Here is a 23,721-nt window from a genome sequence, read left to right as displayed (position 1 = left end):
TTCCCCAAATGAATGAGAACATATAATGTTTGTCCTTCTCCGATTGACTTACTTCACTCAGCACAATACCCTCCAGTTCCATCCACGTTGAAGCAAATGGTGGGTATTTGTCGTTTCTAATGGCTGAGTAATATTCCATTGTATACATAAACCACATTTTCTTTATCCATTCATCTTTCGATGGACACCGAGGCTCCTTCCACGGTTTGGCTATTGTAGACATTGCTGCTAGAAACATTGGGGTGCAAGTGTCCCAGTGTTTCATTACATCTGTATCTTTGTGATAAATCCTCAGCAGTGCAATTAGTGGGTCGTAGGGCAGATCTATTTTAACTCCTTGAGGAACCTCCACACAGTTTTCCAGAGTGGCTGCACCAGTTCACATTCCCACCAACAGTGCAAGAGGGTTCCCCTTTCTCCACATCCTCTCCAACATTTGTGGTCTCCTGCCTTGTTAATTTCCCCTATTCTCACTGGTATGAGGTGGTATCTCACTGTGGTTTTGATTTGTATTTCCCTAATGGCAAGTGATGCAGAGAATTTTCTCATGTGCTTGTTGGCCATGTCTATGTCTTCCTCTGTGAGATTTCTGTTCATGTCTTTTGCCCATTTCATGATTGGATTGTTTGTTTCTTTGCTGTTGAGTTTAATATGTTCTTTATAGATCTTAGAAACTAGTCCTTTATCTGATAGGTCATGTGCAAATATCTTCTCCCATTCTGTAGGTTGTCTTTTAGTTTTGTTCACTGCTTATTTTGCTGTGCAAAAGCTTCTTATCTTGATGAAGTCCCAGTAGTTCATTTTTGCTTTTGTTTCTCTTGCCTTCATGGATGTATCTGGCAGGAAGTTATTGTGGCCAAGTTCAAAAAGGGTGTTGTCTGTGTTCTCGTCTAGGATTTTGATGGAATCTTGTCTCACATTAAGATCTTTCATCCATTTTGAGTTTATCTTTGTGTATGGTGAAAGAGAGTGGTCTAGTTTCATTCTTCTGCATGTGTCTGTCCAATTTTCCCAGCACCATTTATTGAAGAGACTGTCTTTCTTCCAGTGGATAGTCTTCCCTCCTTTGTTGAATATTAGTTGACCATAAAGTTGTGGGTCCACTTCTGGATTCTCTCCTCTGTTCCATTGATCTCTGTGTCTGTTTTTGTGCCAGTACCACACTGTCTTGATGACCACAGCTTTGTAGTACAACCTCAAATCTGGCATTGTGATGCCTCCAGCTATGGTTTTCTTTTTTAAAATTCCCCTTGCTGGGATCCCTGGGTGGCGCAGCGGTTTGGCGCCTGCCTTTGGCCCAGGGCGCGATCCTGGAGACTCGGGATCGAATCCCACGTCGGGCTCCCGGTGCATGGAGCCCGCTTCTCCCTCTGCCTGTGTCTCTGCCTCTCTCTCTCTCTCTGTGACTATCATGAATAAATAAATAAAATCTTTAAAAAAAAAAAATAAAATAAAATTCCCCTTGCTATTCGGAGTCTTTTCTGATTCCACACAAACCTTAAAATAATTTGTTCTAACTCTCTGAAGAAAGCCCATGGTATTTTGATAGGGCTTGCATTAAACATGTAAATTGCCCTGGGTAACATGGACATTTTCACGATATTAATTCTTCCAATCCATGAGCATGGAATATTTTTCCATCTCTTTGTGTCTTCCTCAATTTCTTTCAGAAGTGTTCTATAGTTTTTAGGGTATAGATCCTTTACGTCTTTGGTGAGGTTTATTCCAAGGTATCTTATGCTTTTGGGTGCCATTGTAAATGGGATTGACTCCTTCATTTCTCTTTCTTCAGTCTCATTGTTAGTGTATAGAAATGCCACTGACTTCTGGGCATTGATTTTGTATCCTGCCACACTGCCAAATTGCTGTATGAGTGGGTGGAGGTTTTTGGGTTTTCTATGTAGAGTATCATTTCATCGGCGAAGAGGGAGAGTTTGACTTCTTTGCCAATTTGAATGCCTTTAATGTCTTTTTGTTGTCTGATTGCTGAGGCTAGGACTTCCAGTACTATGTTGAATAGCAGTGGTGAGAGTGGACATCCCTGTCTTGTTCCTGATCTTAGGGGAAAGGCTCCCAGTGCTTCCCCATTGAGAATGATATTTGCTGTGGGCTTTTTGTAGATGGCTTTTAAGATATTGAGGAATGTTCCCTCTATCCCTACACTCTGAAGAGTTTTGATCAGGAATGGATGCTGTATCTTGTCTTGATTCAGCTTTTGCTATTGGGCTCCAAGCTCAGCGGGGAGTGTGGCTGAGATTTTCTTTCTCCCTCTCCTTTTGCTCCTCCTCCTGCCCCCCATGCTCTCTTTCTCTAAAATAAATAAATGAATCTTTAAAATAAAAGCTTCTGCACAGTGAAGGAAACAGTCAACAAAATTGAAAGACAAACTACTGAATGTGAGAAGATACTTGAAAATAACATATCTGATAGAGTTAGTATCCAAAATCTATAATGAACTTATCAAACTCAATAATCAAATAATAAATAATGCAATTAAGAAATAAACACTTTTCCAAAGAAGACATCCAGATGGCTAACTGACACATGAAAAGATGTTCAACATCATTCATCATCAGGGAAATACAAATCAAAACCACAATTAGATACCACCTCATACCAGTCAAAATAGCTAAAATTAACATGACAGGAAACAACAGATATTGGTGAGGATGAAGAGAAAGGGGAAGCCTCTTGCACTGTTGGTGCAAATGCAACTTGGTGCAGCTCCTCTGGAAAACAGTGTGGGTGCTCCTAAAACAGTTAAAAATAGGACTACCCTAGGGCCCAGCAATTGCACTAGTAAGTATTTAACCAAAGATACAAAAATACATATTCGAAGGGGTACATGTGCATGTATTTACAGCAGCATTATCAACAGTAGCCAAACTATGGAAAGAGACAAAGTGCCCATGGACTGATGAATTGATAAGGATGATATGGTATATATATCCAATGGATATTACTCAGCCTTCACAAAGAATGAAATCTTGTCATTTGCAATGATGAGTGTATTATGCTAAGCAAAATATGTTATTTAGAGAAAGACAAATATCATATGATTTCACTCATATGTGGAATTTAGGAAAGATAACAGATGAGCATATGGGAAGGGAATAGAAAAGAGAGATGGGAATCAAACTATCCCATCAACTATCAAACTAATCTCAAATAAGAGATTCATAAGGATAGAGAATAAACTGAGGGTTGATGGAGGGAGGTAGGTAGTGGATGGGGTAAATAGGTGATGGGTATTACAGAGGTCACTTGTGATGAGCACTGCTGTTATGTGTAAGTGATGAATCATTAAGTTCTGCTCTTTAAACAAATATTACATTATATGTTAACTAACTAGAATTTAAATATAAATTTGGAGAGAAAAAACATCAAGAGAAATAAGGATTAAAAAAATAAATTTACACTCACCTTCCTAATATTTCTTATCCATCTGCCCTGCTTTATTTTTTGCCTACTTAACACTTAACACTAGCAAACATATTATATGTCTTACTAATTCTCCTTGTTCCCACCTTTCTCACTTTCATAGGATATAAGTGCTATGGATTATTGTCTGATATTCTTACTATATCCCCAGTGCCTAAGATATTACCCGTACATAGTAGGTACTCAGTAAATAATTTTTTAAACAAATGATGAATAGTAAGGTTTAGTAAATGTGGAGTGAATCATTTACTCCTTTTTAAGAAGTCAAGTGTTCTGAGATGCCTGGGTGGCTCGGCAGTTGAGCGTCTGCCTTCAGGCATGATCCCAGAGTTCCAGGATCGAGTCCCACATCGGGGTCCCCACGAGGAGCCTGCTTCTCCTTCTGCCTATGTCTCTGCCTCTTTCTCTGTGTGTCTCTCATGAATTAATAAATAATCTTTTTAAAGTCAAGTGTTTCTTTGAGACTCTGATGAAAGATACGGACCCACTTTGTAAAATAATGCATGTACACCTCCCCCTTGCTAGATTAACAGCTCTTTGAAATTCACACTTGCATTATATTTCCACAATTACCCTATGAAGCAAGTATTTTATATCTCCTTTGTTTGTGAGAACAGTGAAGCTCAGAAAGGTAGGCTAAGTTACCAAAGACCATGGAGTAAATGAAAACTACAACCAAACTCTTCAAAGTTGTGATCACTGCTATTTTCTACCCGTAGGCACATGGTGTGCTTACCTAGTAAAAAGCTAGGATTGATACTGGGCTGGATTAAACCACTGTGTTAGACATTTTCTAAGATGGCATACAATGATACTTGCTTCCTGGAATTCATACTCTTCTGCGATTTCCTCCCCTTGAATATGGTCTGAATCTAGAATACAATAGAAAGTGACAAAAGTGATAAGATGTTAGTTCTAATGTCAAGTTATGAAAGATGGTAATTTCCATTTTTCTCATTCTCTCTCGCTTTTTTTGCTGGCTCCCTCTGATAAAGGGATCTCTTTCATAAGTTGCTCTATGGAGAACCCCGTGTGGCAAGGAACTGAAGGAGGCCTCTGCTCAATAGCTAACAAGGAAGTAAGACCCTTGGGTCATCTGTTCACAAGAAACTGAATTCTGCCAACAGCCACATGAGTAAGCTTAAAAGTTAATCCTCCCACAGCTGACTTTTAAAATGACTGCAAACCCAGCTGACACTTTTACTGCAACTTGTGAGAGACACTGAGACAGAGGCATCCACCTAAGCCTTGCCTGGTTTCCTGACCCATAGCAAAATAATAACTGTGTATTATTTTAAGATGCTAAGTTTTGAGATAATTTGTCATGCAGCAATAGATAACTAACAAAACCAGAAATACAAAATGTCTTACACCACATTGGTCTCACTGCTTCAGCTGCTGCACCTCCCTCCCTGGTCCTCACTCCCAAAGTCCTTCTCCTACCTAACATGTTGGGAGCAATAATGTATTTGGAGCTATTAGAGGTGAAAGCTTGAATAATAGGAGCAAAATTGTAAGGATTGTGGTAGGTTGGTAATTCTGGTATTTTAAGCTGAAAAAAAAATTGTCCTATTTACAGCCTAATTTCTTTCAGGTCTTGACCCTCTATGACTATACTAGTTTGCAAGGATGCTTACAATTGTGGTTGACTAACAAGAATTATCACCTAGAAGTCAGGAAACATGAGTTATGATAATCAGGCAGTCCACAATATTTTTAAGCTGCCATTTTGGGCCTGGCATTATGTTTTGTGTTGAAAAGACTAGAGTAAACAAATTATATCTAATACTTGTCTTCACAAGAATTCCAGTATAGTAGGTACACTTCTGGATTGGTCACTCACAATGGACCCATGGACAATTACATTCTTTCTGCCCTCAGTTTCCTCTTTGATAAAATGGGTGGCAGCTGTCATGGATAGGAGGTCTGCTTCAGTCCCACAACACTGCACTTTTATAAAAATGCAATATCTGTGCTCAAGTGATTAAAGGACCTGCCTCTTTCCTGGTTGGTTATCCAGGGTTATCAAGGTTAAATTATGTGTCCAGGGTCTCGTGGGCAAATGGTGGCAGTGTCCTGAGCTGCCTCTCAAAATTACATTAACATTTATAGCACAAAGAAAAAAATTTGTTCACTAATGCTTGTTTAATGACACTCTGTTCCCAAATAGACAATAAACAAACAGGATGAAAGGAAAGAAATTGTTAACGCTTTTAATAACCCAATAATATTTAAATAACAGACAGTAATTATCTTATTAAATCTAAATGAACAACAGCAAAGTATATTTCCTTGGAGCTCTTCATTTGCTGAGGCATTAGAACCTCTAAAAGTAAAAGATTCTCTGCTCCTCTGTAATCTTCTTTATGCTTAAACAGCATTATTTTATGGAGATGGTAAGTCAGCTTTGGCTGAGAGTGGGGCCAAGGTAAGAAACCCAAAGCTGTTGTTTGAGAAAATGTCTCTGAAATGAAGAAAAGAATGCTAGGTTCTCAGAGGACCAGAAATGGGAAAAACAAAGGTAAATTTCTTAATACAAAGAGGGAGGTACATAGAGGAAAGTGATTTACCCAAGATTACTAATCTCTTTTTAGTGGCAAATTTATACTATAATCTGTGCCTTTCCATGATACCACCCTGTACACAATCAATTTCACCTGAACAGAAGATATCTAGTAGTTAAGAGCATGGATTCTCAAAGCAAATGAACTTGTCTCAAATTTATTCTATGTCATTTACTAGCTATGTGACCCTGGGTAAGTTACTTTACCTTGCTGTACTTCTAGTCCTTCATCTATAAAATAAACTCCTCTCATAAGGTTGTCAGGAGGAGTAACTGAGTCAATATTTATAAACCACTTGGAGCAGTACTTTCCATAAAGTCAATACCATATAAGTATTTGTAAAACAAAACAAGGTTTTTACTTAGTTATAAGCAAATCAGATAGTCCAAGCCAGCCAGTGGCAAGAGAAAGACCTTCTTAGAGATTTCTAACTCTCTTTTCTGAAGCTTTCCCCTGTTTGGTTATACTTCAAGCCCCTACTCCTTATCTTTTTTTTTAAATAATAAATTTATTTTTTTATTGGTGTTTAATTTGCCAACATACAGAATAACACCCAGTGCTCATCCTGTCAAGTGCCCCCCCTCATTGCCCGTCACCCATTCATCCCCACCTCCCGCCCTCCTCCCCTTCCACCACCCCTAGTTGGTTTCCCAGAGTTAGGAGTCTTTATGTTCTGTCTCCCTTTCTGATATTTCCTACCCATTTCCTCTCTTTCCCTTCTATTCCCTTTCACTATTATTTATATATTCCCCAAATGAATGAGATGGAATATTACTCAGCCATTAGAAATGACAAATACCCACCATTTGCTTCAACGTGGATGGAACTGGAGGGTATTATGCTGAGTGAAATAAGTCAATTGGAGAAGGACAAACATTATATGTTCCCTACTCCTTATCATGCACCACATTTCTCTTTAGGTTCCTATTGCCCTTGTACTCTCTTCCCCACTTTTCTGATGCCAAGAATTGATCAATCCAAAGACCTCTCACATTTGTTGCCTTATCATATCAGCATAACAAGTCAATGATAGGCCAAAGTCTTTTTTTTTCTATTTTAGAAATGAGGACACAGAAGTCTAGGAACTTGATATGACTGATATAACTTTTCAGGTTTAAGAGGGTGTCATGGCTCTGGTCCAAACCTCACTAATTACTTGCTGTGGACCTCACGTAAATGTCTTCCCATCCCTGTTCCACAATTTACTCATACACTCAGTGAGGTGATTGGATGAAATAATCCTTTTGTTTCTAGTGGAGCAAGACCTGATTTTCTCCTGGATCACTCCTTGAATTTTCCCTGATGCCTCTTCTTTTTCTTTTTCTTTTTCTTTTTCTCTTTTTCTTTTTCTTTTTCTTTCTTTTTCTTTTTCTTTTTCTTTTTCTTTTAAATAAATTTATTTTTTATTGGTGTTCAATTGGCCAACATATAGAATAACACCCAGTGCTCATGCCATCAAGTGCCCACCTCAGTGCCCATCACCCAGTCACCCCCATCCCCCGCCCACCTCCCCTTCCACCATCCCCAGTTTGTTTCCCAGAGTTAGGAGTCTTTCAGGTTCTGTCTCCCTTCCTGATATTTCCCACTCATTTTTTTCTCCTTTCCCCTTTATTCCGTTTCACTATGTTTTATATTCCCCAAATGAATGAGAACATATAATGTTTGTCCTTCTCCGATTGACTTACTTCACTCAGCCTAATACCCTCCAGTTCCATCCATGTTGAAGCAAATGGTGGGTATTTGTCGTTTCGAATGGCTGAGTAATATTCCATTGTATACATAAACCACATCTTCTTTATCCATTCATCTTTCGATGGACACCCGAGGCTCCTTCCACAGTTGGGCTATTGTGGACATTGCTGCTATAAACATCGGGGTGCAGGTGTCCCGGCATTTCATTGCCTGATGCCTCTTCTTAACAAATGGATAGTCTGAGAGAGTTCAGTGAATATACTCCCTAATTTGCCCTTCTTTTTCCTTGCCCTTATTCTTTATCTAGCTCCATAGGGTTAAGCAATAAGTAGTACAGGACACTTAACTTTGTTGCATTAAAGGTATGATTTTAAGACAAAAATGTCAAAGCAGAAAGGGCCAGAAAGATATTGGATATATCTTATAGAATACTGGTTCTGAAATTGAAATGCACATATCTAAGTGGTTTTCCCCACTGCACTAAAGGTACATGAACTATAGGGTCACTCTTTCCTGAAAATTTGACTTTACCAGAAGACTGGAAATATTATATTAAGGTAAAAACATATTTGTTATAGAATAGAATGCAAAAATGGGATTCCTGGGTAGCTCAGCAGTTTGGCGCCTGCTTTCGGCCCAGGGCGTGATCCTGGAGATAGGGGATCGGTCCTGCATTGGGCTCCCTGCATGGGGCCTGCTTCTCCCCTCTGCCTGTGTCTCTGCCTCTCTCTCTCTCTCTCTCTCTCTCTCTGTGTCTCTGTCTCTCATGAGTTAATAAATAAAAATAGAATGCAAAAAATACAGATGAACTTTTTTTTTAAGATTTTATTTATTCATTCATGAGACACACACACACAGAGAGAGAGAGAGAGAGGCAGAGACACAGGCAGAGGGAGAAGCAGGCCCCATGCAGGGAGCCTGAGGTGGGACCTGATCCCGGGTCTCTGGGATCACACCCCGGGCTGCAGGCGGCGCTAAACCACTGTGCCACCGGGGCTGGCCGACAGATGAACTTTTTAAGTTAAAACAAATTTACAAAGAATTTGTACTCTAACTTGGATTTGAAAAAGTCCAAAATGCAGTCTTCTAAATCATTATATTGCCGTTGGGAAAACGGATATTCAAACAGAGGAAGAGTCTTCTTCCTCAGATTCACAAGTCACAAAGAAATGACTTGAATCTAAATCTTCGGTCTCCTGAACAATTGAGGTTTCTTCCACCTAGTTACTACTGTCATATTAGGCACTAGAAGGCAGGAGAGAGCCAAGGAGGGGTTGAAGACTGTTCCGTGGTGGGTGAAAGAGCACCTCACTAATACGAACCAGTTGTTTTGCTTCTCAAGGCCTCAGTTTCTTCATCTGTAGGAAACTGACAGGAAATACAATGTGTGGATGATAATTCGGGCTCTGGTTTCATTTTTTTTTAATTTGTTTTTTATTGGTGTTCAATTTACTAACATACAGAATAACCCCCAGTGCCCGTCACCCATTCACTCCCACCCCCCGCCCTCCTCCCCTTCTACCACCCCTAGTTCGTTTCCCAGAGTTAGCAGTCTTTACGTTCTGTCTCCCTTTCTGATATTTCCCACACATTTCTTCTTCTGGTTTCAAAATGTTACTATCTGTCTGAAATTGGGCAAATTGTATAACTTCTCTGTGTCTCAATATCATGTAAAAATGAGGATAAATATAGCACCTAATTTAAGGGCTGTTGTGAGAACTTAATGAGTAAATAAAGGAAAAAAGCACTTAGAACAGTGCTAATTACGTAAATATTATTGTTAAAACTGTGAACCCATGGGGCACAGCTGCCTCCTTAAACATGTCTATGGGGCCATAAACATAGAGAGCATAGTTCATAACCCACAGATCATGGCAAAGGTAGTCCAGATCTGCATTGTTGGAAATGGAATGTGTGACATGCTGAGAAGCTTCCAGAAAAAAAAATCCATACTGTCCACATATTGATATAGATTTCAGGCTTTGTATGCATTCCTGAAAGGGCCATAGTAGTATCTTATAGGGGCATTGAAATATGTGCTTATATTTTCTTTTTTTTATAAATTTATTTTTTAATAAATTTATTTTTTATTGGTGTTCAATTTGCCAACATATAGAATAACACCCAGTGCTCATCCCACCAAGTGCCCTCCTCATTGCCCATCACCCAGTCACCGCCAGCCCAGCCCACCTCCCCTTCCGCCACCCCTAGTTCATTTCCCAGAGTTAGGAGTCTCTCATGTTCTGTCTCCCTTTCTGATATTTCCCACTCATGTGCTTATATTTTCATAAAAACACTAACTTCTATCAGGAAAAACATCTGATTCTTTGAATGCCAGACAGAGGAAGAAAACATAGTAAAATAGGGATCCCTGGGTGGTGCAGCGGTTTAGCGCCTGCCTCTGGCCCAGGGCGCGATCCTGGAGACCCGGGATCGAATCCCACGTCAGGCTCCCGGTGCATGGAACCTGCTTCTCCCTCTGCCTATGTCTCTGCCTCTCTCTCTCTCTGTGTGTGACTATCATGAATAAATAAAAATTTAAAAAAAATCTAAAAAAAAAACATAGTAAAATAATTATTAGAAATAGTTTCAAATAGTGTGAAATGGATTGCTAGAGAAGCAGATTCTCAGACAAGGGATTTGTTACCTTTGGCAATGGAGAGACTTAGAGTAGTGGAAGAATTACTGAAGGCAGAGCCTGGGGCTCTGACCTTTCCTACACAGGCATTTGGGGGTTAGCTATCTGGTTGTCCCATTTATATGGCCTCACCAAAGCCCTTTGAAGATGTCCTTATTTCTCTGTGAGTGCTTGTTATAATTTTTGTCCCCTATTATAAGGCAAACTTTGAACAGGTCTTCCAAGCCATGGTCCCAAAGTCACCTTCAGGCCCAATAGGTCTCTGAATTATGACATTTACAGTTAAATAATCATTCACCAAGAATGTATCTTAATTTTAACATATTCTTCCCCAATAGCCCTTTGAGATAATTATTTAAAAACTGTAACTCATGAGCCCTAAAGTATTCCATGGAAGTGCCTAGGAAGCACCTGAAATGGATGATTCCCCACTTCATCCAGAACCCCTCCACTTTAATCTGTTTTCTACAGATTTGTGGTAAAAACTTATACTGTTAAAAACAAGATGAATCTTCGCCAATGACATGATACTCTGCATAGACTCCACCCCAAGATTGTTAGAACTCATACAGCAATTTGGCAGCGTGGCAGGATACAAAATCAATGCCCAGAAGTCAGTGGCATTTCTATACACTAACAATGAGCCTGAAGAAAGAGAAATGAAGGAGTCAATCCCATTTACAATGGCACCCCAAAGCATAAGATACCTAAGAATAAACCTAACCAAAGAGGTAAAGGATCCATACCCTAAAAACTATAGAACACTTCTGAAAGACATTGAGGAAGACACAAAGAGATGGAAAAATATTCCATGCTCATGGATTGGAAGAATTAATATTGTGAAAATGTCAATGTTATCCAGGGCAATTTACACTTTTAATGCAATCCCTATCAAAATACCATGGGCTTTCTTCAGAGAGTTAGAACAAATTATTTTAAGGTTTGTGTGGAATCAGAGAAGACCTCGAATAGCCAGGGGAATTTTAAAAAAGAAAACCATAGCTGGGAGCATCACAATGCCAGATTTGAGGTTGTACTACAAAGCTGTGGTCATCAAGACAGAGTGGTACTGGCACAAAAACAGACACATAGATCAATGGAACAGAAGAGAGAATCCAGGAGTGGACTCTCAACTTTACGGTCAACTAATATTTGATAAAGTAGGAAAGACTATCCACTGGAAGAAAGACAGTCTCCAATAAATGGTGCTGGGAAAATTGGACATCCACATGCAGAAGAATGAAACTAGACCACTCTCTTTCACCATACACAAAGATAAACTCAAAATGGATGAAAGATCTAAATGTGAGACAAGATTCCATCAAAATCCTAGAGGAGAACACAGGCAACACCCTTTTTGAACTCGGCCACAGTAACTTCTTGCAAGATACATCCACGAAGGCAAAAGAAACAAAAGCAAAAATGAACTATTGGGACTTCATCAAGATAAGAAGCTTTTGCACAGCAAAGGATACAGTCAACAAAACTCAAAGACAACCTACAGAATGGGAGAAGATATTTGCAAATGATGCATCAGATAAACGGCTAGTTTCCAAGATCTATAAAGAACATATTAAACTCAACAGCAAAGAAACAAACAATCCAATCATGAAATGGGCAAAAGATATGAAGAGAAATCTCACAGAGGAAGACATAGACATGTCCATCATGCACATGACAAAATGCTCTGCATCACTTGCCATCAGGGAAATACAAATCAAAACCACAATGAGATACCACCTCACACCAGTGAGAATGGGGAAAATTAACAAGGCAGGTAGCCACAAATGTTGGAGAGGATGCAGAGAAAAAGGAACCCTCTTACGCTGTTGGTGGGAATGTGAACTGGTGCAGCCACTCTGGAAAACTGTGTGGAGGTTCCTCAAAGAGTTAAAAATAGACCTGCCCTACGACCCAGCAATTGCACTGTTGGGGATTTACCCCAAAGATACAGATGCAGTGAAACACCGGGACACCTGCACCCCGATGTTTCTAGCAGCAATGTCCACAATAGCCAAACTGTGGAAGGAGCCTCGGTGTCCATCAAAAGATGAATGGATAAAGAAGATGTGGTTTACGTATACAATGGAATATTACTCAGCCATTAGAAATGACAAATACCCACCATTTGCTTCAACGTGGATGGAACTGGAGGGTATTATGCTGAGTGAAATAAGTCAATTGGAGAAGGACACACATTATATGTTCTTTTTATTTGGGGAATATAAATAATAGTGAAAGAGAATAGAAGGGAAGGGAGAAGAAATGGGTAGGAAATATCAGAAAGGGAGACAAAACATAAAGACTCCTAACTCTGGGAAGCGAACTAAGGGTGGTGGATGGGGAGGGGGGCGAGGGGTGGGGGTGAATGGGTGACTTGCACTGAGGGGGGCACTTGATGGGATGAGCACTGGGTGTTATTCTGTATGTTGGCCAATTGAACACCAATAAAAATAAATTTATTATTAAAAAAACAAGTTGAAAATCTCTATAGTAAACTGCTTAAATTATTTTAATAATTCAGAAATGTCAACATGTTGGCAAACAAAGGATATTTCTTGTACTCCAACTAGTGTCAGATTGCAGGTTCTTTTTTTTTTAAGACTGTATCTATTTATTCATGAGAGATACAGTGAGAGAAGCAGAGACACAGGCAGAGGGAGAAGCCAGCCCCTCACAGGAAGCCTAACATGGGACTCAATCCCCAGACCTGGTATCACGCCCTGAGCCAAAGGCAGACCAGATGATCAACTGCTGAGCCACCCAGGTGTCCCTGCATGTCCTAATTTTCTTTTTGCATGTCCTAATTTTTGAGGCAAAACCAAAAATACAACACAACACAACAAAAACAAACAAAAAGCATAATGCATGAAGACTTGATTCCTTCATTCAAGATGCTGAGGTTCATTTAAAAATGCAGTCAAACAGCTTGGAATCACATGAGCCTTTAATAGTTCAGAGCTAAACTACGTGGTTCAGATTTTAAGAATTCAGATGGTATAGACCTTGAGGAAGAAGAAGTGGAATTGTAGTTGACATCTAAAAGATGAAAAAACAAGCCAACTACAAGAAAGAAAATAGAGAGGTAAAAAGGTGAATCAAAGATTGAAGTAAGTATAGTATTGGGAATATAAGAGATTTGGGAAGAATGGATTCTGTAAGGAACTAGGCCTGAGGATCTTGGATGATTGATACAGGGGACCAGTGAAAGAGAAGGTCACTAGAGCCAAGATGGGGAGACCCTAGAATACCAAGCAGAGGAATTTGGACTTGATGTACATTCTGAGCATATTCAGGATGGGTAGAAAAGGGAAGGGGACACTGAAGGAACTAACACTAGAAGGAGGACTTAAGGAATGATCCAGGTAAGGCCAACTGAAAGTTTGCCTTGGAGACAGAGTCTCACTTACCATTGCCCCTCAGCCTAGTGTTTGTCATTCTAGTCATTATTCTTTATCTATTTCTTATTGTACTTCTCTCCATATCTCATAGCACCTAATAAGATATTCTTCACATAGTAAATGTTCAAGAAATGTTTGTGGACACAAAATGAAAGCCATTTAAAAGGTAAAACCAAAAGCCTTTGGTGGCTAATAAATTTTGGGGGGAAAGTTGCAAGAAGTCCTCTATGAACCATTGTCACTACCATCACTCCAGAGTTTTCCCATACCTCAGACAATCTGCACAACTCCTATGCCCATAAGACCACTAAACAGGGTTCATTCTTCTCATTTTATTTTATTTTTTAAGATTTATTTATTTATTCATGAAAGACACAGACAGAAAGAGAGATGCAGAGACATAGGCAGAGGGAGAAGCAAGCTCCTTGCAGGGAGACTGATGTGGGACTCGATCCCAGATCCTGGGATCATGACCCGAGTCAAAGGCAGGCACCCAACCGCTGAGCCACCCTGGCGTCCTGCATTCTTCTCATTTTAAAGATGGCAAAACTAAGATTCAGAAAAGTAAAGCAACTTGCCCAAGATCACCTAAGTAATGGCTGTGAGTGAAACCTGGATCTTCTGATTGTAAATCCGTTCCTATTTTGAACCCTCTGGTCTATTAGGAAATACAGGTGCTAAAAGCCTTCAATTGTCTGAGTACTCTCTGGTCAAACTAATTCTTTCTTCCTTTATCCACAGAGATGATTAGTAAATAAAATTAACTATTGTGACATGGCAGGGACACTGGGCTTGTAGTCAAAGACCCTGGATTCCAGTCAGTTCTGTCACAGCCTCAGGTTCCCGATCTGTAAATAGGGCACCCTGGGGAGCTTTCCTGCATAGTTCATGTTCTCAGGCCAAGAAGCATGTATCTATCTCCCTAGTCTGCCAAGGTAACACAAGGTTGCAAAGCCCTTGAGCTTGATTATTTCAAACTATTCCCTCATCTCCCAATGAGATTGATGAATTTGTCAGGGAGAGGTTTGGAGACCTAGGATTATGGGAGTTTGTTTTTTTTTTTTTTTTTAATGATTGAGTGATTCCTTGAATCACTGGAGTAGGCTAACTCTGGTATATTCACTCCAGTACACGCTTTTATTAGAGGGGTCTCTTTGCTTACTTAGCAAGTTCTTTCCTAATCAGGAAGCTTTTAAATTCTGCTCTTTGTCTTGCTTCCTTCCTGTATTTATGCATCGTTCTTAGACACCTAGAGGCAGCTGCGATTGGCACATCCTTGCTCATAAGTCTGGGAGATCCGATGATACATTTTATTTATCACTGATGATTCAATGATGGGCAACTTCCAATGGCTGAAGCAAATAAATAAAATCAAAATGATGAACTCCCTTGTCCTTTTCTGTTAAATAAATAGTTGCCTAGGGAGATTATCACTGAGTAAACAGAAGATTAAAACATGACCTTGCTGAAAACTTGTTTGACTGGGGCCTTGTTTCAGTAATTGATTTCCCCCCAATACCACTGGCCTTTGTGTCTGCCTGCTTTCTCATTAGTGTAGGTAACATGTGCTCATCACAAATCCCTGAGGACAGAAGACAGGGCATGAACTTCAGCCTACCTTTCTTCTCTTACATCCTTTCAAAAATCCACACCATGAGGAACCATATTCCTCATATCCTAAACTGAGTATCTGAACTCCCAACTCCCCAGAAGTAACCCACATCCACCCAACGGAGGAAATTCTTCCTTTTTGGCATCTAATGCAGCCATGTGTTATAATGGAAAGAGAAGCTCTTCAGAGACACTAGCATCTGGTTTCAAAAAACACATTTGCTAATAGTAAAATTTTGAGGAAGTGACTTCTCTGTAAGTCTCAGTTTAGAATTAGTACAGGATTACAGCTAAAAGCCTTTGCTATAAATTTACACTGAGTTCAAATTCTGTGTGGGTTTGGGCAAATTGTTTCACCTTTCCATGCCTCAATTTACTCACTTGTAAATGAGTATTATAATAAGATAAGCCTTGCAGGATTATTGAAAGGATTAAATGAGATAATTCATGTATGGGCTTAGCCTAGTGCTTTGAACATAGCAAGTAATCAATAAATATTAACCATTGTTATTAAAAATGAAATCAGGCAAACAGCAAAAACACATTGCTTGCAAAGAGTGCTGTGTTTAAAAAGTCTTGGCAATAAATTCCAGCTCTGTTACTTATTGGCTGGTTGAGACCTTGTACCCTTAACTTTTCTCAACTTCAAGTTCCTCATCCATAAAATGGCAATAATAATAGTGTCTACTTCACCAGGTTGCTACAAGAATGGCACAAGATCAGTAATTATTATTTTGCATTCAAGTTTTGTCAAGTGACCTTCTTGAAGCTCCTCTGTGTACCAAGCTATGGACTCAGGGCTGGGAAGAAAACAATTAGCAAGATTATGGTTTCTGCATTCAAGATCCCATGGTCTAATTGCGGCAAGTGGTCCATAAACAAATAATTGAGGTACAAAATGCATCATCACTATAAAAGTGTGTACAAGGTCTAGATATTGTAAAAAAAAAAAAAGTGAATTCCTAGGTCAAAGCAGGGAAGTAAGATGGCAGTAGTCAGGAAAGGCTTCCTGGAGGAGGTGATACCTGAGATAGCTTTTGAAAAGAGAAGAGGAGTTTTCTTAATAAACTAGATGGAAAGATTATTGTAAGCCAAGGCTAAGCCACAGAGATATACAATCACTGATACGACTAACTAATGCTGCACCTATTTCATTCTTGGGGGATGCAATTTTAAGAACCAATATGATATGAGGATGGAGAAAAAGAGGCTTGATTAAGAAAAAAACCCTAAATATCATACTAAGGAAATAGTTTATTTAATAATTATTATTTTTAAACAACATTTATATAGCACTTGGTATGCACTAGCCACTATTCTAAGCACTTTACACATACTAATTAGTTTAATCCCCAAGAGAACTCTATAAGATAATTACTATTACTGATGCACACAGTAACCTGTCCAATATCTCACATATAGTAAGTAGCAGAGCCAGGAATCCTATCTGGGATGTCAGGTTCCAGAGTTCACACAGAGGTGAGGACTAATAATCTCTTTGTTGTATCCCCATCAAGGCCACTGTATATTTATGTGGTCTTGCTCCATCTGCCCATCAGAGCTTAGTATCTCTCTGGATCTCCTGCAGCTCCAGGGTGTGGTCTCTTCCTTAGTATTGATGATGATCTCATGACACACCTCAGTGCTTAGCATACTGTCTGACATATAATAGGCACAGTATATATAACTGCTGTTTTTCTATTTACTTTTCTACTATCCCATGTGACTGAGATCATGTATTCTCATGGTGCTCTGTATTTCAGCACAGTACAAAGTTTAGCACATAGTAAGTGCTCCGTATTTATAGAATCAAGATGTTAGTTCCCTTGTAGTCTCTTGAGGATTACCTTATATCTTAGTTTCCTTATTTGAAAGATTGGGATAATAATATATGTAACATGGGATTCTTTTACATATAATTGGTCGGGATTAAATAAGTTCATATGTGAAAAGTACTCGGTCCAGTGACTGGCACAAATTTTTTTATTATTATTATTATTATTATTATTATTATTATTACCATCATTATTACTATCATGGCTTCCAGATCTGATGTTGGGAATAGGCTCCTCAAACTGTGTGGGTCTTGGTCAAGATAGGCTCCAAGAATGGGGAGGGGCAGTTGTTCCTGTAGGTTTCTCTCTCCCCTGTCCCATTACGTTGCCTTCACTAAGATACTCTGTGCTGTATTAAAGCTGCAGCTGAACCTAGAGGATATGTCCACAAAACTGGAAACTCTCTGAGGATGGGGCCAACTTACATCCAATTCTGGAATGTGACCCAGAGTCTGATCACAAGTGACCTTTCAGTGCTTACTAAATTCACTTGAATGATGGTCATGGATTATCAGTTATGGTGTGGAAGCTTCCTTCTCTTGCTGGATGTCTTGTTATCACCCTCTTTCATCTGCTTAGCAATCCTCCTACCCAGGTCCATTAAGAGAGGAGGACATGAGAATTCCATAGTACGGAAATATGGATAACACAAGAATCTGCTTGGTGAGCTGATGTTCTTCCCTTGTAAAGGGGGTGAGATGCTTATGCTACTTGCTAAGGCCACCTGCACCTTCTTTCCTCTCTCAATATTACATTTAAAGGTATTAGTTGTGCAGTTTGCTGTGGAGATACTTTTAGGAGCACTAGGCCCAGAGGCAGGTAGATGAGAGAATCAGGCATGACTCTAATACAGATTTATTGTATAACCCAAATACAAATCATTCCCCCAAATAAAAGAGTAAGATCCTCATATTAATATAGCCCTTTATATCTTACAATTAACCTTTAACACTCATTTTCAAATTTTAAGGCTCAACACAACTTTTCAAAAGAAGCAAAGCAGAGATTTGTTAAAACAATATGGAAGGAACTTATATTCTCTATCTATATGACTTAAGTTCTCTTTATCCTCTGTTTCCAGAAAGCTACCCCCTCCTTGGCCTGACATCCCCAAATTCTCCAGTTCAAATAAACTCTGAGAATGAAGATCATAAGACTTTGGGTCTACTGTTTCTCCTCCTCCAGCCTTAGTTCCTCAAGAAGTCTTTCCTAACTAGTTGTTGAAGGACAATATAAATAAGAAATGCTCAGACAGACTTGAGCTTGAATCAGCTACTGTGATATAACAACTCAGAGCTTCAGGGTCAACATTTGAATAAGGGAGAATACTGCTTGTGTTACAGAGTTGTCTGAGGATTAGAGAGAAAGTAAGGATAGCATCTAACTGCGGCCAGAAATAATGAGATTTTTTTAGGATATTCAAGCCACTTTATAGTCTCATGAATACAACGTATGGAAAGAGATGCCAAAACAGAAAAAGGACCTCTTTCTGGAGATATTTCTGGCATTTCTTCACTTTAAGTCAAACCTGTAAGAAAGTATGTTTTGAGTTCTCACTGGGGGCCTAATGGGCTGTTCCACTGGTAAAATATATCATAGCACTGGATAGCCCAGTTGAAAACAAAAAGACTGAAAGGAGGAGACTAAAACTAGGCAGTCTCAGGAATATGAGCCCAAGATTTACAAACATTTATCCATTTACATAAACAAATAAGGGGTGAAATAAAGTTACCCCTTCACTGAATGCCAGATACGGTATCCTATTTGACCCTGACAACTCTGGTCTCTAGAGCAGATGTAACTGCTGTAAAATAAGAATCCAGGCATTTTAACTCCAGAGCCTCATTTTAATACTACACTAATAATACTTGTACTACACTATGCTTTTCCCTGTCTTGGGCAAAGGGTTGGCCATGGCTCCAGTGGTGGGCAATCTTTCTCTGTAAAGGGACAGATTGGAAATATTTTAGGGTTTAGATGCAACAGGTGATTTATTCTTTTCTTTCTTTTTCTTTTAAAAACATCTGACAACCATTCTTAGGTTACAAACTTTTGCACAAGGACTTTAGTTTGCCTACCTCTGCTTCAATGCTCTGAAAGAGACCTGTTCTCTGACTTGCTGTGTTTCCTTCTTAAGCATTGGATGGCCACTGGCCTTGACTCTGGTTCTAGGAGTGAGAAGCAGTGAAATAGTAGAATGGATGTGTGTGTTCACTTTTACCTACCTCTTGGGGAAAAGATAAGCAGAAAAATCATACATGTGTATATGTTGTACGTCAACTGATTACTCAATGCTTATGGTGTGCCTGGCACTGTGCATTACTTCATTAAATTTTACAATATCACTTTGAAGAGAAAATTAATACCTCCCTTTTATGGTAGCAGAAAATGAGATTCAAAAGAATGAAGTAGTTTGTCCAAAGACACCCAGTTGGGAAATAGAGCCAGGATTTGAATCTAGGTGTGTCTGAATCTTGAGCCCCATATACGTAGTCATTGTGCAGTTTCAAGGAGCATTTGCTGCACCTTATACAAAAAACACCTGAAATTTATGGTTTATCATGAATAGAAAAAAGAAAAATAAAGACCAAAGAGATAGCAAGCCAGACTATTGTGGCAAATATAATTAATTACTGTATCTTGAGCTTCCTAGCAGCCAAGACAAAATGAACAGATTAGTAGTTTATGTGGAGAAACAAAGGTTTTTGTAGGAATGAATTATAAAATGAAAAAGAATATTATTACTTTTAAGGTTCAACTCTATATGTGTTTACTGTACTGTTGCAGGCTGACTTTGTTTCTGCTCTGTACCAGATACTACCTTAGGGGCTGAAGATACTGACATAACAAAGGTTTAGTCTGATCACTTCAGGAGGTCAAAATCTGGAGAGAGAGACAGGTCAGTATTTGATGCTAAAACATGACAGACTAGTAATTATTCTCTATAGGTATAAGCAAAGTACAATGAAAGTTCATTTCCTAATTTCTCCTACATGTACTCTTCTTCACAGATCACAAAGTGCTGACACATTTATTTCTCATTTAATTGTCACAAAAGCCTTGAAAAATAGGTGTTTACTCTCTTATTGTACCACTGAGAAAACTGAGGCCCTGGGAGATAAAGCAATTTACCTAAAATCTTAGTTTATCTAACTCTAAGTTCTATATATCTGCTATACTCAATTGTCTTCCTTAAAAAAAAGAGAGACTGTCCAAAAATATATATAGACATAACCAATTTTGCCTAATGGATCAGGCAAGGATTAATGAAGGAAGTGTCTTTTAAGGTGGACCTAAAAAGGAAGGGTATTTGGACAAAAAGAAACTGTGAAAAGGGCTTTATGAGGACTAAACAACTGAGTCTTAAGAAGAAAAGTCAGGTCATGGGGAAGTAAACTAAAGCTGATAAGGCTCACTCTGAACCCCAGTGATAAGGCTGAACCCTAAGGGTCAAGAGAAATGCTAGTCTTAGGTACAATAGATTAGGTTAGTTGGAAATACGGATAAATTTTAAAAATTTTATAGTTTAGACGGGACACCTGGATGGCTCCGCAGTTAAGCTCTGCTTTAAGCTCAGGTGTGATCCTGGAGTTCAGGGATCAAGTCCTGCATCAGTCTCCCTGTGGGGAGCCTGCTTCTCCCTCTGCCTATGTCTCTGCCTCTCTCTGTGTGCGTGTCTCTCATGAATAAATAAATAAAATATTAAAAAAATATATTTTCTAGATTAGTGACTACCTTCTAGTATTACCACATATTCCCACCCCATTTTATAGATGATGATACTGAGGCTCAGAGTGGGGTCTATAACTCAGGACTCTAGACTCTTAATCTCAGGTTCCTCACTTCTCTCAACTTTTGGCTTCCCTTTGCTGTGAGGCCTTTCTGGGTGCAGATTTGCCTGGAATCTTGCTTTACTGGTTGGGTCTCCACTTCTAATCCTTTGCCTCCACCCCACCTGTCACCATGCACCCTTTTATTCCCTGGGAAGTGTTTATTCTTCAAGGCCACTTTCAGACACCAGTACTCCCTGCCCTGGAACACTTGGTGTCCTTGATAACAAAAAAAAAAAAGAAGAAGAAGAAGAAAAGCACAACTCATAGCTCCTGAGCACAATATTACACCAGACCTTGTAGTGGACAATTTCATATGGTTCTGATTCAAATTCTTGTGAGGTTAGTGACTACTGTGCACATTTTACATTGAAGAAACAAAGGTTTCAAGTTATAAATGGACTGTCTTAAGGGCTAACAACTAGTGAGTGATATAGTCAAGGTTTGAACTCAAATATGTCTGACCCGGAAGCTCTTTCTACCATTTGAAATGGGCAGAACTCTGTCCTCTCCATTTTCATCAGTCATGGAAGGAAGGCAAGGCAGAGATACTTATTCCCATTTTATAGTTGTGCTAGTCAATATGATATGTAGTATCCACATGTGGCTATTTACATTTAAATGAATTGAAATTAAATGCAATTTAAAATTTAGTTCCTCAGTCACATTAGTCATATTTCAAGTGCTCAGAAGACACATGTGGTTAATGACTTCCCATATTGGATAGTGCAGATACAGAACTCCCTGAAAATTCTATTAGACATTTCATGTGGCCACAAAAGCCACATTTGGCTAGTGAGTATGATATTGGAAAGTACAAATATAGAACTCATAGAAATGAAAAAGAATTATGTTTTTATAGGATATTGTCAAGTTACCAGCTGAATTTGCCCAATCAACAAACTTGGCTAATAAATTAATAGCATATCAAGGTTTCTGTGGTTGTGCCCTAACACGTGGATGTGGATTAGATACTCCCCACATCAGTGGCTTACATATCAGTGAGCAATGAGATAGACAGCTGAACTGGATATGGAAACCCTAGATTCAAGTCCCAGCTGAGTTTCTGACTCTGTGACCCTGAAACATTACTCTCTTGCCTCTTTGCCTCAGTGTCCTTGCTCAGCATAATGAAGGAGGTAAAGTCAAAGGCCCTTACAAGCCTATGTTCTGTAGGCCTGTGAATCAATGGCCACATTTTCACTAAATTAATTTGCAAAGTTCTGTGTAATAGACTTGTGGAAAATGCTACCAGGAATTTGGCTTATGAAATGCCAGCCTTTCTGTACTAAGTGCACAAAGAGAGAGAGGTGCACAAAAAGAGAAATGATAAGGACTAAAAAAATAGTTATTTCTTGGCTTGCAGAGAGCCTTTTAATATGTGCATTGCCCATTGCTCGTCCATGTGTCTGTTTGTCCTTTGGCAATCTGTCTGCCTTCTGTCACTGGCTCCTAGAGGGCAAAGGTGGTAGCTTTAGCTTCAGTCAAAAAAAGGTTGAAAGAATGATAATCTTTGCTTTGGCAAGTTGACCTTTCTGGAAAAAACAAGTAATATTTTTATTTATTCAACAAATAATTATTGAGGCCTTATTATGTGCCAAGTATTGTACTGGTGAGCAAAACTTAATCCAGCACCAAACTTTCCTCCCCAAAGGGCAGAGCTTTGGATTCCTGTAATCCTTCCCAGATGGAAATTTGTGGAATTTCTGTTTTTTTATGCCAAAACAGATATTTCAGACAAGAGGGAGAAAGTGGCAGCTTTTGTATCATTTGGCTACTTGAGTAATCCATGGAACAAAAAGTTTTGAGAAGAGCTAATAGAATTAATTATCTGTTTGACATGCTGAAGAGCAACATGAATCTGAGAAACTCAGTGGGTGCAATGCTGGGAAACAGTACTTCTCTTTCATTTCTCTACCCGCCTCCAAACAGTACCAAACCCGTGTCTCCTTAGTTTTCTTGCTTTACCTTAACCTGTTGTCCCCTCCCCATTTATGTGAGCCACATCCCACTTTCTCAAGGACTTACTTCACCAATACTCAGAGAAGCAAAATAAAACTCATAGTTATAGATTAATTAGGCTTCTGATCTATAAAGCACAGTGTTGAGACTTTCACTTTTGTCTTTTCACTGAGTGCACCACAACCCTGTAAGTTACAACCCTGTGAGTATCTTCTACTTGATAGAGAAAAATGGAAGCTAAGAGAGGGTATATTCTTTTCTAAGACTCACAAAACTAGTAGACTCTAGAACCTGAACTTAAACTCATTTCTTCTACTATTGTGCCTTCTGCCTTTATTGAGGTGAAATAAAATTATTGCTTCACCTAATGAGGTCCTAACATGGCCAGGACACAAAATGGCTTAATCTACTTACCAATACAAGTCTGTTTAGTTCTGCAAACATATTTTTTAAATATTTAATTTATTTTTTCATGAGAGATACAGAGAGAGAGAGAGGCAGAGACACAGGCCAAGGGAGAAGTAGGCTCCCTGCAAGGAGCCTGATGTGGAACTCGATCCCAAGTCCCAGGATCATGCTCTAGGCCAAAGGCAGACGCTCAACCATTGAGCCACCCAGGTGTCCCTCTGCAAATATTTATGATGCACCTACTGAGTAGCAGCCCTTTCTGAACTATTGCATAAGTGTAGCCATTTAAGAGCGTGGATTCTGGAGCCAACCATCCTGGATTTGAATCCTGGCTCCATT

Source organism: Canis lupus, chromosome X, assembly GCF_048164855.1.
Source record: "Canis lupus baileyi chromosome X, mCanLup2.hap1, whole genome shotgun sequence".
NCBI lineage: Eukaryota > Metazoa > Chordata > Mammalia > Carnivora > Canidae > Canis > Canis lupus.
The sequence above is the reverse complement of the archived record's forward strand: the minus strand, read 5'-3'. Positions refer to the sequence as shown.